The sequence below is a fragment of the Pomacea canaliculata genome, linkage group LG7 (genome assembly GCF_003073045.1).
Source record: "Pomacea canaliculata isolate SZHN2017 linkage group LG7, ASM307304v1, whole genome shotgun sequence".
Taxonomy (NCBI): Eukaryota; Metazoa; Mollusca; class Gastropoda; order Architaenioglossa; family Ampullariidae; genus Pomacea; species Pomacea canaliculata.
The window spans coordinates 29976310-29994097 of NC_037596.1; positions in this window are offsets into that span (position 1 = coordinate 29976310).

Genomic DNA, 17788 nt, shown 5'->3' on the forward strand with positions numbered 1-17788 from the left:
TTGTCATGTAATGTAATGTGTTAATGGAAAATAAATGCTATAAAAAAAAAAAAAAAAAAAAAAAAAAAAACCCATAAAAAAACCCAAAAAAAACACACTATACCACAAACATGAATGTTTCTGTAGGAGACTGTGTGTAAGCTCTTGCATGTTTCTGTGCGTGTGTGTGTGTGCAATAGCGCTTGAAACACTTAAAATAAATGTAAGACAAGTATTGTAGCAAGGCAAATGCAAAATGAAGCACATCCTTACATTTTTACTCATTTTCCATTTCTTGAAATGCTAGGAACTATTCATGTCAGCTGGACGGGATGGGAGAGGAGAAAGTGAAATTTAATTCACAGGCTTGAAGCCCAGTAACCAGGAGAATAAGGAGCCTCCCCACGTGAACCAAAGACTATTAAGTTCAAAGGGAACTGAAAGCATATGGACACTTACATGTGACATACAAGTTACACACAGTTCACACAGTTGACATTATTATTAAAGTCTGGAAAAATGTTGCTGATGTTCACTTTCCACTGAAAACATCTTTTACTCAATGTCCTTGTCGCTTATTTGGTGTGCTCTAGAAATAAGCAGCCATCTGGAGCCATGTGAACTATAGATACAACAAAATGATATGATAAACATTCCACGTCTTCTTTTATTTCTCGAAGAACCATACAACGCGATATCCTGTTAAGATTTTGTAGAATTTCAGGTAAAAGATTTTAACTTGCTCCACTACTAGGTGAACAAGGACCATACTCTTGAATCTTAACAGCTCTAAAGATAATTGCCTCTCTAAATGAAAAAAGTAAAATTGCATTTTAAAATGCTATAAAAATCAGTCTACATATATTCAGAGTCAATAACCTCAACTCAACATCCCACGTTACCTTAAGGCGACTTTAAAGAGACCGCCGACAGGTCGAGAATAGTCCAATGTGATAACATATAACTTTACTTACCTCAGCTCTCTCTTAATAAAGTTAAATTCGGTCTTCGGTACAAAACGGGCAAATACGGCGGGTAGGTTATAAGGCTTGTAGTGAAAGAGGACCGTTGTTTGCCCGACATTGCAAGTGGATGGACAATGTGCGTGTGTGTGTGATAATACCTTTAACAATAAGTGTAATGTCAGAAGATGTCCTCAGTGGGAGACGTTTATCATTATCATCTGTCTCAGTGACCACGGTACAGGTGTAAATATTTTCGTGTGTCGTCTGCTGTGCTGCTATGATGTGTAGCTCCCAGTAGTGCTGTTACTTCCCTGACCACGTGATGGAAGCAGGAGGCGGGTTGCTGTCAGCGTCACACACAAACGTCACATTGTGACCCTTGATGACCTCAGAGTAGGTGGACAGTGGCTGACCCTGATTATCACTCCGTGTTATCCTGATAACCGGGCGATCTGTAAACAAGCCGATAGCTCGTGATTCGTCGCACATGTCATCTACACAATCAGACAAGTGTGCGACAGCTTTCCCTTCAGCCAACAATAATCGCTTATGTTGCCACTTTTTTTCAAACACACAGAGAGAAAAAGAAAGGTTAGACCCACTAATGGCAGCTCGTACATAAAGTGTTTTCTTTTTGAGTCTACTTACGTGTTCAGTCTTCACTCAAGTAATAGTGCATCTAAAACATTTGCTTACTAAGACTACATACTGCCGATGACAGTAGTCTCATTCATTGCATTGATTGTCACTGGATCCTAATACTCACAGTAAACCTGCAATCGCAGTCTGTCACTAGAGACAACTTCACCATCACTGTACATCGCCTCACACCTCACTCGCCTTCCATGATGTTCCCTGGTCACTCTAGTGATGATCAGGCTACTGCCATCAGGGAACCCGCCTGCATTTTCTGGCCACGTGTAATTTATTACATCAGACCGCTCATTGCTCGCACACTTTAAAGTAGCATTTGTTTCCTCAATGAAAGGATATCTGCTACTGTTTGTATGGATGCTGACAGGAGCTGTTAAAATACATGAGAATTCTTTATAACACTTAAAAAATTTCAGAGAAATACTAGATAACTACTTGTCTTTTTGCTTCTTACATTATGGACAAAACAAAACCATAAGACATGACGATCGCTAAAGTAAAACCAAAATGCCTTTGGGGAAATTTTTAGCCATCTACCTTATGTCTTAATGCTCCTTACAACATGTTCTATAAAATAAGCTTAGGGGTACATTTTACAAATGTTTCATATCTACACTTTGATTTTATTTCAGATTAATTAAAATATACGGGCAGATACTTAACATTTTGTTAAATGTGAGATTAATGAAAACTATCCATTAGTGACAATTATTTGGTGACTACCATCGTACATAAGCCAAATACTGTTTGATTTATAACCGTCATTTTGTATTAAACTTCATGGAGTTTGTTTTTTTGGGGGGGGGGTTTTGTTGTTTTTTTTGTACTTGAAACATTTCTCAATTAATGAATCTCTTACTTTTTATATATTGTATAACTGTAACATTGTATAATAAATAAATGCCTCTTTTATTAAGCTAAGCTTTGCACTGCTATCATCGACTATTTCTTGAAAAAAAATCACCAAAAAACACTAAAGATATGAGTTTTTTTAACAGTTATCATTTTTAAGAACGATAAAAGGTATGATTCTAACTGAACCTTAACAAGTTTGAATAAAGAGACAAAAAGAAGGAAAGTGAGGGTTAGACAGGTTTATCATAAACATTTATGAAAAGGTAAAAGTAAAGTAAGTAAATAACGCTTGTCACCGAGAGCATTTTAAACAAGAAATAGACTAATAAAATAAATAAATAAAATGAATTTGTGGTGTAAGAATAATAATAAAGCATATACATGTATAAGAGGTAGTAGTAGTGGTTAATTTTTTTTCAAAAACGTTGCGTCCCTTTACTTAGCGACATTTTTAGAAAAGTGTTGTAAAAGTTTCACATTTACCCAAATATGTGATAAGAAAGAATCAAAATATTTCCTTTCTTTATTTTACGTGCAAACGTATAGTTTCCTTTCATTAAGCCTAACATATAAATGGTAAACACATTGTTGAGCTTTGTATTTATAAAAGAACAGTTCTTACGGTTACTGCAAATGATGTTGTAATTCTGGCAGCCTCTGTAACGACTTATCTGATGCTGACACTCAAAAATGCTTCTCTCCTTCCCGAGGCAAAATAAAGAAATGGCTCTTCGAGTTTTTGTGTTGAATCCATAGAAACTGTCCACAGGTATTTCTCCATACATCGCCACACGCCTAAACATTGCAGAAAGCCCTTTGATTAAATATTTTTAGAATTATTATTCATTTTTTTCAAAATGCTGCATATTTTTTTCTTAAGTCAGAAGAACCTTCGTGTTAGGCGTGTCTAGCGTGCGAGGTTAGATAAATAAATTACTATATGAGTGCTTCCATCGGACGAGAACATTCTTTTTATAAATAGATCAGTATTTCATGTAAATAAATAATATTTTCTTACTGGAAAAATAGAAAGTATCATAGGCTTTTTCTCATTTTTCTCCGCTATATTTTTATGTATGAGATTGATTTTTAACTCGTGTCAAGTGTTTTCATTAAGAAGGAACAAAGAAAAAATGAAAATAAGAATGGATAGATAGACTGACGGGGGAACATTTTAAGACATGTGTTTAACTGTGTTTGTGTAAAACGTTTAAAGTCAAAATCAACATTTAATGATTAGGAAACTTAACGACTAATTCCTTTGAACTGTGTAATTTCAGTTGAATCAGTATTCATAATCTTCACTCGGACTCGACCACTAATGGAGAAAAAAGAAAAGACCTCACGATTGTAAGCCGATGTGTCTACAGACGAGCCTGGCAGTGTTGTTAGATGACACACACACTGTCCCCCAACGACCAACTCCGATGTTTATCTGTAGATAACCTCTGTTAGGTCCCATGTATTGAATATCTCTCAAACGCAGTCGTGTGTGTTCTGTAACATTCATTTTAAGTAATCCATCAGAGATTTATTTCGGTTTTGTACAAGTAGATGGTAGTAATAAATCTCCTCAAAACGAAGAGTTAATAGCATAAGACCTGGCGTACAATAACCAAATATCTCAAGATAACAACACTTAGAAACGCTTAATTTATTTATTTAATAAGGTATTGTGATTCTTATTCTTATTCTTTTTTTATTCTTATTCTTATTCTGTATTCTGTATTCTGTATTCTGTATTCTGTATTCTGTATTCTGTATTCTGTATTCTGTATTCTGTATTCTGTATTCAATTCTTCATTCTTCAATCTTAATTCTTTATTCTTATTCTTAGATTTTTCAAAAGTGCTTAGTTATTCAAATGTGAGTTCTTTTGCTTATCAGGAACTGACATGGCAGCAAATTACATAAAAAGGAAATTTTTTATTATTATAGTTATATACGTTTAATAATACATTTTATGTTACGTTTGCCTCTATATGGAAAGATGTTAGTATCACATGTATAGTACAGTATGAATACAGTAGAAATTCCAGCTGCATTTTTTACGAATTCGCTGACATACTAAGTCAGTCGGGGTCTGAAAAACAGCTTAATTTATTTTTGAACATTTCTTCTACAATTTTAGCAATCAATGTTGCTCTTTTAAGAACTTTTAATATAAAACAAAGTAGAACATATATTATTTAAAAACAGAAGCATCCAATAGTCTCTCTGCAAGAAGACAGATTGAGACTTGGAGTCGACTGTACTCTAGATAAAGGTTAGTTTTGACTGGGGTCGTACATTGTCATGTTTGTATTTGTGCAAAACAAAAGAGTACCTATATCCATATATCCATGTATAATCCCTACACATTGCAAAATATATAAATTTGTCACACCTAAACTCATTTAAAAGCAAAATTGTTCAGTTTTAAAGTGATTTTTGTTGCTAAAAAAATACATCAAACATATCACCTACATCTCTAAAGACTTTTGCAGGCTTGATATATCTTTTCTAAGGAAAACGAAGTTATCCTTCTAGAATTTTAGCATAGAAAATAGCATAGCAAATACTTCGAATCTATTCTTATAATCTGCTCTTTTTTTCTTCCTCTTTTGGAATGCAATACAGTAAACAAGAGAACAGAATTAGGAGGTTCTTACGTGTGTTGCAGGTGATACCAACGACACTAATGCAGGAGGAGCCCGTGTAAATCCTACTACAATGTTCTAAGCTGGTCTCGTCACCTGTACACCTCGGGTTTCTAAGGTCTAAATAGTAATAACCATTGTCGTACCTATCTTTTGTCGACATGGCGAAACCTTGCGACCTGTTTGACAGTCAATATGTTTGTGTGTTTGTCTGTTAATCTATCCACTGTACCAACACAAAAAAGACATTTCAATATATACTCACAATTTTAAGTCAAATTTAACACTTTATTTTGAAATCAGGTTTCAAATATTGCTTTTATTATCTATACTTGAATGAAGGCTAAGGCAGTCAATACATTTCTCAATTTGTCTAAACTTATATTTATGAACGTAACTTGTTTTATTATTTAAAAAAACTACTTGCTTTTGAGACCAGTTAATTTTCCCTTTTTCTGTTCTAAACAAATCACACTCTCATATAGACATAGGCGTGATGACACACACACACACACACGCATCAAGAATTTTAATCTTATTAAAAACGTAATTTTGAAACAATTTGGAGCTCAGTCGTCAGAACAAGACAATGACTTTATCATTAGTAAAGAAAAGTCTTTGAAAGATTTATATTAACAGCACGTCGTGAATATGACATGCAAAACAAATATAATTACAAACACATAAACACAAGACTACATCAAGTTACACACGTGTTGAAGCCCAGCATCCTGCAGGCCACCTGCGCCTCTTGTTTCCTAAACTTATAGACACAGACTGGTCGCCATGTTCCGTCGTACGACATCTCAAGGAGGCCATTCCACTGGGCAGTTCCTTTCACAAGCCGGACTTTCAGCTGTGCATCTAATCAATGACAGAAGTTAATTAGTAACGACCTCCAGCAAACCTTATTACCTACGGATTTGTACATCCAAACCTTCGTGTTATTCTGTTGATTTATGTCAGACACTAGTGTGTCAAATCTATAAAAAGTGAAGGGACCTGATCATGAGAAAACTATTTGGGTTATTTTAGAATCGAAAAGTGAATATAGCGGATAAATTCAACACAAAAGAAAGTACCTTTATCACTTTACATTAAACTCTATCACACTGTCATAAGTGATGAAGAATTGTGTAAAGGACACCTTACCGACACATGTGATTACAAGAAGAAAAGCTGCAATTGCAGATGTTACCATGAACATCGTCATGCTTGTTTGTTGTCCCAGATGCAGAGGATAAAATGCGATGTTACATGAAAATTCTGGAGAAAAGAAAGATACAAATAATGCCAAATAACGGTTTCTGTTTTCTATGAATATCTTTGTGGTTGTGTTTATCTGTGTATTCGTATGTTTGACGGGCGTGTCTGTGTGCTCGCATGCCTGTATTATGTACGCCTTTGTATTAAAAATACACAGTACACTAAACTAAACTAAACTAAACCTACAGCTTAACATAACACAAAGCCCACAAGTAATTTCAAGCAACGAAGTATATGGTTTTCCAAAGTGATGCAACATATTACTTTAACAGTTCAAATATTTAAAAACCTAAACATGCCACTCAAAGTGTGCTGAAAGTCATCGTACTTTCACTACTATCCACATACTTTTAACCAAAAGGCACTTAGTTCATTTTATTGCTTCACGATGGACTCTCTCAGGTTTTTAAAGACAATAAAAGTGTTACTTTGCTGTTCTATTGACCATCCTATGCAAGCCATCCTTGTAACTCAAACAATCAGTTATTATCACCGCCAGTTGGGAAGCTAAACAGTAGAACTCCACCTTCTAGATGGATTATGGGATATCAGCACGGAATTTTCTAAAAGTGCACATAAATCACATGTCTTCCATGAGCATTACTCTTAACTCTACTAATACTTTCTCTCTCTCACTTTCGACATTCAATGACTAGTACCTCTTGCTTGTCTCTCTCAGCATACTAATGTGAGTAGCTCTCAAACGCCGCCTTTGGTTCCTCACTTCTTGTTTCTTCTATGATTTTTATATGTTTGCCAGTCTTTATGTTCATTAATCTGTTATGGCGTGTGTTTTTCATGTCTTTATTTTATCCTTTTTTTTTTATTTTCCTCGAATGCTGACAGCATCCTCTTTCACGAGCATAATAATGCACAATAATTCATCATGAGTTCTTACATTAATATTCTTTTAATATTGTTACTTTTATTGTCAATTTCCGTTGCTAATTAAAATGTTCTTGGTACATAAAGACTAATATACTTACAGTACGCCTTAAAGAAGAATACACCAGGCGAGTCGTTGTCCTGTATTCTAGTGTACGGCGCATATATAACCACTTGGCCGGAAGTCAATGCTAACACGACTGAGCACAAGTATGAGCAACAATCTCACGAAAGAAAGAATTTAGCGAAGAGATCATTTCCTTCTAATGCCGGAGTTTCGCACAAGAGTGTCAGTCGATCGTTTATATTATGACTGGTACACGAGGGGGATACATGGACAGAACCTGTAGTGTGACTACTTCAAGTAAGGCAAAGGGGAAATAAATCAGATCAAAACCATTTCTTAAGAACACATCTTGTTATAGAACCCTTGCACATAAATTATATAATTATTTTAAAACACCGATTGGTGCTTGCTTTTGTAATAACTCAGTACTGATATCAACCTGAAATTGCTTACCTCAGCAAGCTGGAAGACACAAATCATGTTGACATGAAATTATCATGAAAATTTTCCTGAACACGTGCTGCAAAGTTCGTAATCTAATTCCTAAATTCTTCCTCCTAATATACTGACTATCGGTGTTTAATACAATACAGACAATTGTTTTCCGGGAACTTAACGTGTTCAGATCTTACTTATTGGACGAGTAGACAGTTAAGATGATATTATCTCCCTTCTCATTTGGTGTCATACTTTCCCTCAACCGTCCATCAGGTGTCCACTCCGTAGCGTAGTCAGGGAAGTAGGTTGTGCCCCACTTTGGTCAAACCTCCTGGTTTAATCGTCTTTGAGTTTCAATGTAGTGTCTCTTACCCCAATGTAAAGTATTGCCATCTAATAATAAATTGCAGTTTATTGCAAACGTGTCCAAAATTTTTGATAAACTTCTATTTTTCCTTTACCACTACATTTTTCGTAGCCATAGATGCAAATGTACCATTTACCTTGCAAGTGCTGCACATTTTATTGTCAACTCTACTAACCAACAAGCTGACTGTGTAGTGGTAAACCAGGAATGACCTATTCACCCCTCTGATCTGTTTGACAAATTTGTCTCTCAATGGCGACTAGGACGACTTTGCGACCTATCTTACACTCTTTTCCCTTATTCCTCAACTTAAGTACCACCTGTGTCTTCGTGGTTCAGTTCCGATGTGATTACAGTTTGTATCTCTGTTGCTGAAACTGGCACAGACTTTTCTTTCCTGCATTTTGAGTTTCGAAAATTCACTTGACTGCCTTTTACTCCGTCCAGAGATGAACCACAGAAGGTCAAAAAGAACTGTGATCTTTCTCCAGTGCGAGTGACATAAATTTTAATAGTATGGTGGGATGACAGGCGTGACTATAATAAATGTTCAGTTTTTCTATGAGTTTACCATTTATGCATTTTATTTTTAATCTAATACTGGTTTTTTAAGCAACAGAAGAACGAGTATGTTGAAAAACACTTTTAATAAATATTTACTGAATAGTATTATCTTTTATTTAATTTATATAAAGCGTAAAGAAGTTGTAGTCTTTAATTTATAGGGGGCGTTAGTACTGTGTCAATGGTAAAAAAAATTATGATTTATCTAAACTTTCTAAAGTTATCTCCCTGTGTCCTTGAAAAATGGTAGTGATGGAGGAGGAGGAGGAGGAGGAGGATGGATAGATAATGGAGGGATGATGGATTGGTTTAAATATATAACAGATCAACATATACACAGACATAAGCAATAGCTAACAATGTATTTTACAAGCTCTTTTCTTTGCACTGCATAGTTTCTGTAGAATAATCAGTCACTATCTTTATTCACTTTAAAACCGTAGTAACTACAGATGACCAGGACAGTGTAGCGAGACATACATTGTACTTAACTGACCTCCAACCTCCATCTCTACCAGTCCTCTTTCTCGTTTGACATAAATGTCTGTCAAACACACTCGCACAGATTCTACCACAACTGTTTTCAGCAAAAGCATTTAAACAACTCTGTGTCCTAATCTGTTTTCTTAACGCGTACAGGTATCAACGTTTTACTTTTTATGTTCTTCTTCCCCTTATTGCAATGATCACGAAAAGCAGAAGGATGAAAAATAAAATGCAAAAAAAATTTAACTTGCACTTCTTTTACTACAAAATGGAACACAAACATTCCATGATCCAACTGTCTGCAAGTCTCTGTTCTTTCTTGAGCATTTATAACCAAGAAAGTGTTGCCTCCTGTTGAAGTCAAGCATCCTGCAGGCAATACTGGCTTCTTTTCAAAAACCATAGTAATAGACTGTGCCCAATGTTCCGTTGTACAATATTTCCAACCAACCATTCCACGTGGCAGTTCCGTTAACCAGACGTGCTTGGAGCTGTACACCTTGTCCATTATTTGTGTTTAACTTCAAAAGAATAAATCTTAATACCTTGATATAAAACAGTTCCTGGGATTCACCACACAAATGTATGAAACCTGAAACAAAAAGTTCCAAAATGTTGAGATATCAAAAGTATGATAATAAAATCATTCCAGGTCTTGTTCTCTTTCTGGAAGAACCATGAAAGGCGGTAACCTGCAAAGATTTGTTCGTATGACAGGAGACAGATGCTTTACTTGCTCCACTGCTGTAGGTGAACATGGACCTAAGCCTTCAATATAAACAACAGTGAAGATAACACATTTTGCTTTTATTACAAAAAGAATGATTTAATTAGGAAATGCTGGTTATGAAAGCTAATAATCGTAAATGCATTTATTACCATCCCCACTACACATTTAATAATTTAAAAACAACACAAATCAATATACATTGTGACAGAAATCAACATGGATTCTAAAACATTTACAAAGAAACACAGAAATTGTAGTATTTTTCACAAAAAGCACTCAAATAGCACATAAGTGTTTCCAGCAAATTACATGAACAATTACCCTTCGACATATTTACTTTCATCTCTTATATATCATGTATATGTTTACAGTGATGTTGTACGAGCACTATTTTGAATTACCCCTGGGGATGAGTAAAGTTGCATTGTATTTGTAATTGTATTTTTATTATACTTGTTATTGTACTTGTTATTATATTGGGTATTGTGCTTGGTATTGTATTGTACAATGCAATAAAAATCAGTCTACGTGTATACAGATTCAATAACCACAACTCAACATCCCACGTGACTGTAAGACGACTTTCAAAAGGCCGCTGACAGGCCGACAATAGTGTTCAATGTGATTGCATACAACTTTACTTACCTCAGCTCTCTCTTAGTCACGTGAAACTCAGCCTTCGATACAAAACGGGCAAATACGGCGGTAAGACAAAATGTTTTTGGTTTTAAGGCTTATAAATAGTTGTTCGCGCGAAGCTGGTTCATGACGAACAATGAGTCTTGTTCTGTGTGTGCGTGCGAGCGAGCGTGTGTGTGTGTGTGATGATACCTTTAACGATAAATGTAATTAGAGAAGATGCCCTCAGTGGTAGACGTTCATCATCACCAACTGTCTCAGTGACCACGGTACAGGTGTAGATTCCTTCATGTGTCGTCTGCTGTGCTGCTATGATGTGTAGCTCCCCAGTAGTGCTGTTTACTTTCCCTGACCACGTGATGGAAGCAGGAGGCGGGTTGCTGTCAGCGTCACACACAAACGTCACATTGTGACCCTTGATGACCTCAGAGTAGGTGGACAGTGGCTGACCCTGATTATCACTCCGTGTTATCCTGATAACGGGGCGATCTGTAAACAAGCCGATAGCACGTGATTCGTCAAACATATAATCTATTGAATCAGAAAGGTGTCTCGTCCAGGAGTACTTATTTTTGTTGACATAGATACTTAACAGACACAAATACTCACGCACAAAAAAAGCAAGATGAAACCTACTAATGACAGTTTGTACTTAAACCCCTTTCTACCGTCGTCTAGTCATGTGTGTAGTCTTTACTCAAGTAATAGCGCTCTTAAACGTTAAAAACAATTACTTCAGAAGACTAAATGTTATCGATCACTGAGAATCCTTTTCATGACATTCGTTGTTGTCTGATAAATATACTCACAGTAAACCTGTAGTTTCAGTGATTTACTAGAGACAACTTCACCATCACTCGACATAGCCTCACACCTCACTCGCCTTCCATGATGTTCCCTGGTCACTCTAGTGATGATCAGGCTACTGCCATCAGGGAACCCGCCTGCATTTTCTGGCCACGTGTACTTTATTACATCAGACCGCTCATTGCTCGCACACCTTAAAGTGACCAGGGAACATCATAAAAGACAAGTGAGGTGTGAGGCGATCTACAATGATGGGGACGTTTTCTCCAGTGACACACTGCAATTACAGGTTTACTGTGAGTATATTTATCATACAACAATGAATGTCATGAATACAGATACTTAGTGATCGATAGCATTTAGTCTTCTTAAGTAAATGAGTTTAACGTTTAAGAGTGCTATTAATTGAGTGAAGACTAAACACGTGACTAGACGACGGTAGAAAGGGTTTGATGTACAAACTGTCATTTGTAAGTTCATTTTTTGTGTGTGAGTATTTGTGTGTGTACATTATCTATGTCAACAAAAATAAATACTCCTGCACCAAACATCTTTCTGATTGAAGAGATTATATGTTTGACGAATCGCGTGCTATCGGCTTGTTTACAGATCGCCCGGTTATCAGGATAACACGGAGTGACAATCAGGGTCAGCCACTGTCCACCTTCCCTGAGGTCATCAAGGGTCACAATGTGACGTTTGTGTGTGACGCTGACAGCAACCCGCCTCCTGCTTCCATCACGTGGTCAGGGAAAGTAAACAGCACTACTGGGGAGCTACACATCATAGCAGCACAGCAGACGACACACAACGGTATCTACACCTGTACCGTGGTCACTGAGACAAACGGTCATGATGAACGTCTACCATTGTCGAGAACTTATCAACTTGCTTTAATCATTAAAGGTATTTTTAAGTATGCCGCTCTCTCTCTCTCTCTCTCTCTCTCTCTCTCTCTCTCTCTCTCTCTCTCACTCACACACACACAAACACAGAATATTCTGTCTGCCAGGTTCGGAAAACGCCTCCAGACAAAGTGCGAGCCACGGTCGTTTTTTCGCTTTTTGATTTCAAGCCTTATAACCAGAAACACTTTAATCCTTCTCACATTCGCTAAATGTGACATCATGACAAAATGCTGAGGTAAGTTAAAGATCTGCAGGTAGAGACTAGTGTTCACTTGGAAGTCACTCTAAGGTCACTTAGTGCAGGTATTGTACCGTTTCTGTATCCATGTTTACTGATTTATATAGAACCAATAATTACTTATCTGCTGATGTCGTTGTCTTTGTTGACCTATAAACCGACCTAATACAGTCATGAGTGTGTTTTTGTAAATAACATCAGAAGAATGTGAGTATGTCCTATCATGTGTTTAGTCTTGTATTACTTGAAATTACAAAGCGTTTAGTGAGCAAGCATGTTAATAGCCACACTTTATATAAATTACACAGGGAGGTTAGTAAATCAGTTTTGTTCAATTGTTATCTTTCATAACAAGCAAATTTAAACCAATACTTTATTAACAACATAGCCATTGTCTCCCTAGCCATTAAGATTTGTGTGAACCTCTAGTACTAGAGCAAGATATTGCGTCCTCATCTGTGAAAAACATTTTGCAGGTTACAACAGTTTGTGGAGACCCGGAGAGATTTCATCAGAACAGCATTTTGTTTTGTTTTCTACTTTTCTAAATTGCCTGCAAGAATTTAGACTTTTATTTTAAGGACACAGGGAGATAACTTTGGATAAATTACAAAAATCGAACCATTTACACAGTCAGTACTAACGCCCCTTATAAATTAAATACTACAACTTCGTTATACTTTATATAAATTTAACAGCAAGATATTATTATACAGTAAATATTTATCAAAAGTGTTATTCAATTTACTCGTGCTTCTGTTGATTAAAATAAAAAGTAGCATTAGTAAAAAAATTGAATAAAATAAAATCGATAGATGCAGAAGTGATAGAAATACTGTACATTCCATGTAATCATGCATGTGATCCGACTATACTAGTAAGCTTTATAAGTCAACTGCACTGGAGAAAGATCATGTTTCTTTTTTACTGTCTGTGTTTCATCTCTTGGTGGATGATGACTGTGACCGCTTCCTCAGTCTTCTTGGTCCGTGGTTGTAAACACCAGTTTCTTACTCAAGGTAACAATCTTTCTTATTTGGATGCCACACATTACATAAAGGTAAGATGAAACGAGACAAATAAAAAGAATAAAAAAATTCTAAAACTATTCTTTTCAAAACACAGCTTAGCTGTTTATTAAGTCAAGGGAGGTAAACGGGAATGAGGGTTAAAAGGCTACTTTTTAAGCTTTTTGCAAAACATTTATACACTAAATTTTTCTTTTTTCCTAGACTTACCAGATACTACATCATAAGAGTTAAAGGGTTACATTAGGACTTGAAATGAATAAATGAATATTAATTGCTTTAGCATAATAACTGACTTGTTTTTTGTGTAATCAAAACATATTTTTCCCCAAACTATGTGTTTTCTGTTTAAGATGCTGGGGCCACTCGAGGTTACCAGAAAAGAGAAAGAATTTAATAAACTTTGAAGCTAATGTTTGTTTTGATTTGCTCATTTCACATGTTTAGTTCCCGAGAACCTTTTAAGGAAATTTTAACAGCCAACACTAAGCTGGAGTAATGTGTACAGTTTCAGACTACATAATAGTAACAAGACAATACAACTATCAATCACAACACGTTAACAATATTTCGGTTTTACTGTAAACACACTGAAATACAAGTGAATGAATAACACATATATGACACTTGACCCCTAGGGCATTCTAACGACTACCTAAAAGAGTAATTGTAGGATGGTGGTGTTTGCTGCTTTGGTCTGCCCACATCGCGACTTCGCTTGATATGTATGGAGACTACAATTTGATATATACGTTGACTTAATAAACAAAGTGTTCAGAAAAGCAAGGCTACACCTTTCTATTCTGTCATCTCGTTCATGAAAACTCTCTAAAAGTGATAACTCGAGCACGCTCCATTGAAGAACCTGTACTAAGCAATACGTATCAATAATATGAAACAAATAATTATTAAGATTTATATAGCTCTTTTTCCCATCGTTCAAGGTGGGCTCAAAACTTTTTATTAAAAAACAAACAAAAATACACAAACATAATAGGAACGTGTGTCGATACGCAGATCTCACATATAAGTAAAGACAATATGGCGCAGATGTGACAGTAGAAATAAAACGACAGAAGAAAAGATGAAAAGTGGCGAGACACATTCATCCATTTAGGAAAGTAGCAAATATTGTAACAGATGTACTGATAAACATTGTCAGAAAACTTCACGCAGATCAACTGACAAATACGAAAGTGAGGGAGAGTAGTCAGCCTCAAGCGAGTGAGGCGATGGCACATCACTCTTATCCAAATAAGCTTTAAGACAGTCTGTGTCCACCTACATGGAATACCAAAGATATGAGCACTAGCTATTGTCATAGTTCAAAAACAGTGGTGAAAAACAACAGACAATATTAACAAGAGAGTGGTCGACAAAACTAGTTTTTCGCTGGTCTCATTCACAGCAGTGATTTAATACAGCTGACGCCCTCTATCTTTGACTACAGAAAGACAGGGACAAAATAAACAATGATGAATAATGATTACTACTATTTAATTATTGTTAATAAAAATTAATATTATAGAGACAAAGGCATATATATGGTATTATATATAATATATTGAAAAAAGACACTGAGTAGCGATATTTGTAAGAATGAATACAAGAGGGAGTGTGTATGTGTGCGTGCGTGTGTATATGTGTGTGTGTGTGTACAATAATAATAATAATAATAATAATAATAATAATAATAATAATAATAATAATAATAATTAATAATAATAATAATAATAATAATAATAATAATAATAATGTATGTGTGTCTATGCGTGCGCGTGTGTGTGTTTCGTGTATGTGTGTGTAAATGTTAATCGGTTAATGCGAGTGTACGTGCCTGCATGCATAAAAGGAATATTCCTGTCCTCTGTGTGTGTGTGTGTGTGTGTGTGTCCAAAGTGCAAAGGTCAGTATTATCGACGTGTTCGATCGTGAGTCTTCCTGTTAATGAAGCCTCGCTTTCCGCAACGGCCGAGAAAAAAAGATGGAAGTGACGATACAAAGTTTATTCCGGAAATTTCGACTTTGGCAGTTGATTATTTTTCACTATCAACATCGAATCGCATAAAGTAAAAAAAAAACAAAAAAACTCAGAACATTAAAGCAAGGATAAACATTATTTTAACTAAAAGCTTACAATTAACAAAAAATATTTAATGTAACTTTCCAGTTTTCACCTTAAGTGCTACACTTGTATTCTATTTGTTGTTCTCATGAATGGACTCCACGGAAGCCTGGTTATAGCATCGAGTCTGTTGAAAAACAAAATTAATAAAAAAAGAAAGATACACTTCCATACAAGAACTCTTAAACACTGAAATAATTCCCAAGGGGACAATTGTTGGAGACAAACGCCCTCACAAAACTCAGACATAACAAGCGAGATAGAAAAGGACATATGGAGACGATAAACAGGTACAATAACTGCATACATATATAGCAGGAATGATATCGATTTATTTATTAATTAAAGAGCCCTTCTCTCTTTTTAAAGGGGAATCCAAACAGTACACAATACAATATAAAACAATGCAATAGAACATATCTCATAAGCTACACAAACAGTATCATGAATTGAAAAGTCAGCTATTAGTTAAATTTGTACTTCCCATATTACAGGAATATTCAAAAGAAATATAAGCCGGTTTGACATCAGTTCGACCACAACAGTCTCCCGAAGTTTATTAATTGAACAATTAAAGTCTTGCTGTCAAGTTAAGATTACAGTATAAGCAGATCACTAACCCATGCTTGTCGACTAAAACAAAATACATTTAATACGTAGTGCTATGTCTTGATGAAAGTTTTGACTAATTGTTAATATGTTGGCGTGTTCTACAACTTTTTAGAATTGTTTTTATTTCAATTATACAACTATTTTTTTCTTGAAATAGCTTAGAGCAAATGGGTTGAAATTCGGGTGAACCTGATCCGTCTCTTATTGTACTATACCAAAGTCTATGTTGAGTGTCATTTCCCTCACCTGCCTCCTGTTGTTTATGTTTTCTAACCGTGTAGGTATTTAGATATTACCTAGTGATCTGGGAAAGGTTGGCCTCGCTATACGAATATCAAACCTCAAAGTGTGACTACCATTGAACTCAGACCTCACTCATGTTCGTGGCTCAACCATGTGTGATGAGTGAGCGCCCCATCGTCGAATACTTGAGCATGAGATGGCAGTATCCGGCTCTTGTTGGGCCCAGTTCTACGACACGAAGACTAAAGATGGATTTTGTGATAAAAATTTGTCCAAATAATGAAGAGTCTTCTTGCTCGGAAGTTGAAAATCAGATTAAAATACTCAAGAAATTCACTCTTCAAGATGAAGCGTAGTTTTTTAAGGTTTAGAAGTGTGGGAACCTGTTAGTCGTTGCACATCTGTTTATCTGCCGGTACTCTCGTTTGAGCCTCAAGGGTTTGTGGGAAGTGGACACTTGTGTTCTTCATCAGTGTGTCTGGGCGTGTTTAAGATCGCAGTATCCGGACCTTTTAGGTGCAGTGCCAATAGTGCTCTGACAATAAGATGACAAGATTAGGTTGGGCGCAGGAACACACTCAGAAAAACAATTAAAGGCTCTGGGCAAAAGGAAGTTCATCTCAGATTAAGGAAGTACTCAAGATGGTTTTTAGTGTGTACTAATTAAATACTTATTGTCTAAAAAGAATAGCAATAAAAAATTCTGGAAAAAAAACACTGACGAATTTGAATTCATTTTGCGTGTCGTTTTTAAAGATTGTAAAATGACATTACATGGATTATTATAGAAACTCCTCCTCTCAGAAAAAGATAAAATTTACTATATTTCCATAATAAAGAAAAGTGAAAAGTCTTTCGAAATGATTCATAATGTGAAAAGAAAAGGGGCACTGCTATTAAATCATGAAAGTGTCTCCCTCGCTCACTTCCTTTCAAACTCACGGGGCCAGGCATATGGCTGTTCTTTAACAAAACTAAGAAAATATTGTGCCTGAACTTTTTTACTACTCTTCTGTCTACTAAAAATTACATATAAAAAAGTCCTAACTACGATCTATAACCTTTCTTGAAACAGATATTCCAGTATAGACAATCCTTTTGGTCCAACATTAGAGGATGACCAGGGACACTACCAGGAAGGGGGAGGAAGGAACAAGGTGGCCTCTGAGTAAGAAAAGACTAAACAACTTTCCCGAATGGCATGCTAGCGAGAGGAGATGTTAAGTCCAGACTGTGGTACATGGGAGAAAACCAAACCTTGTTGAACATTACTAGTTTAGACTAAGCTGATGT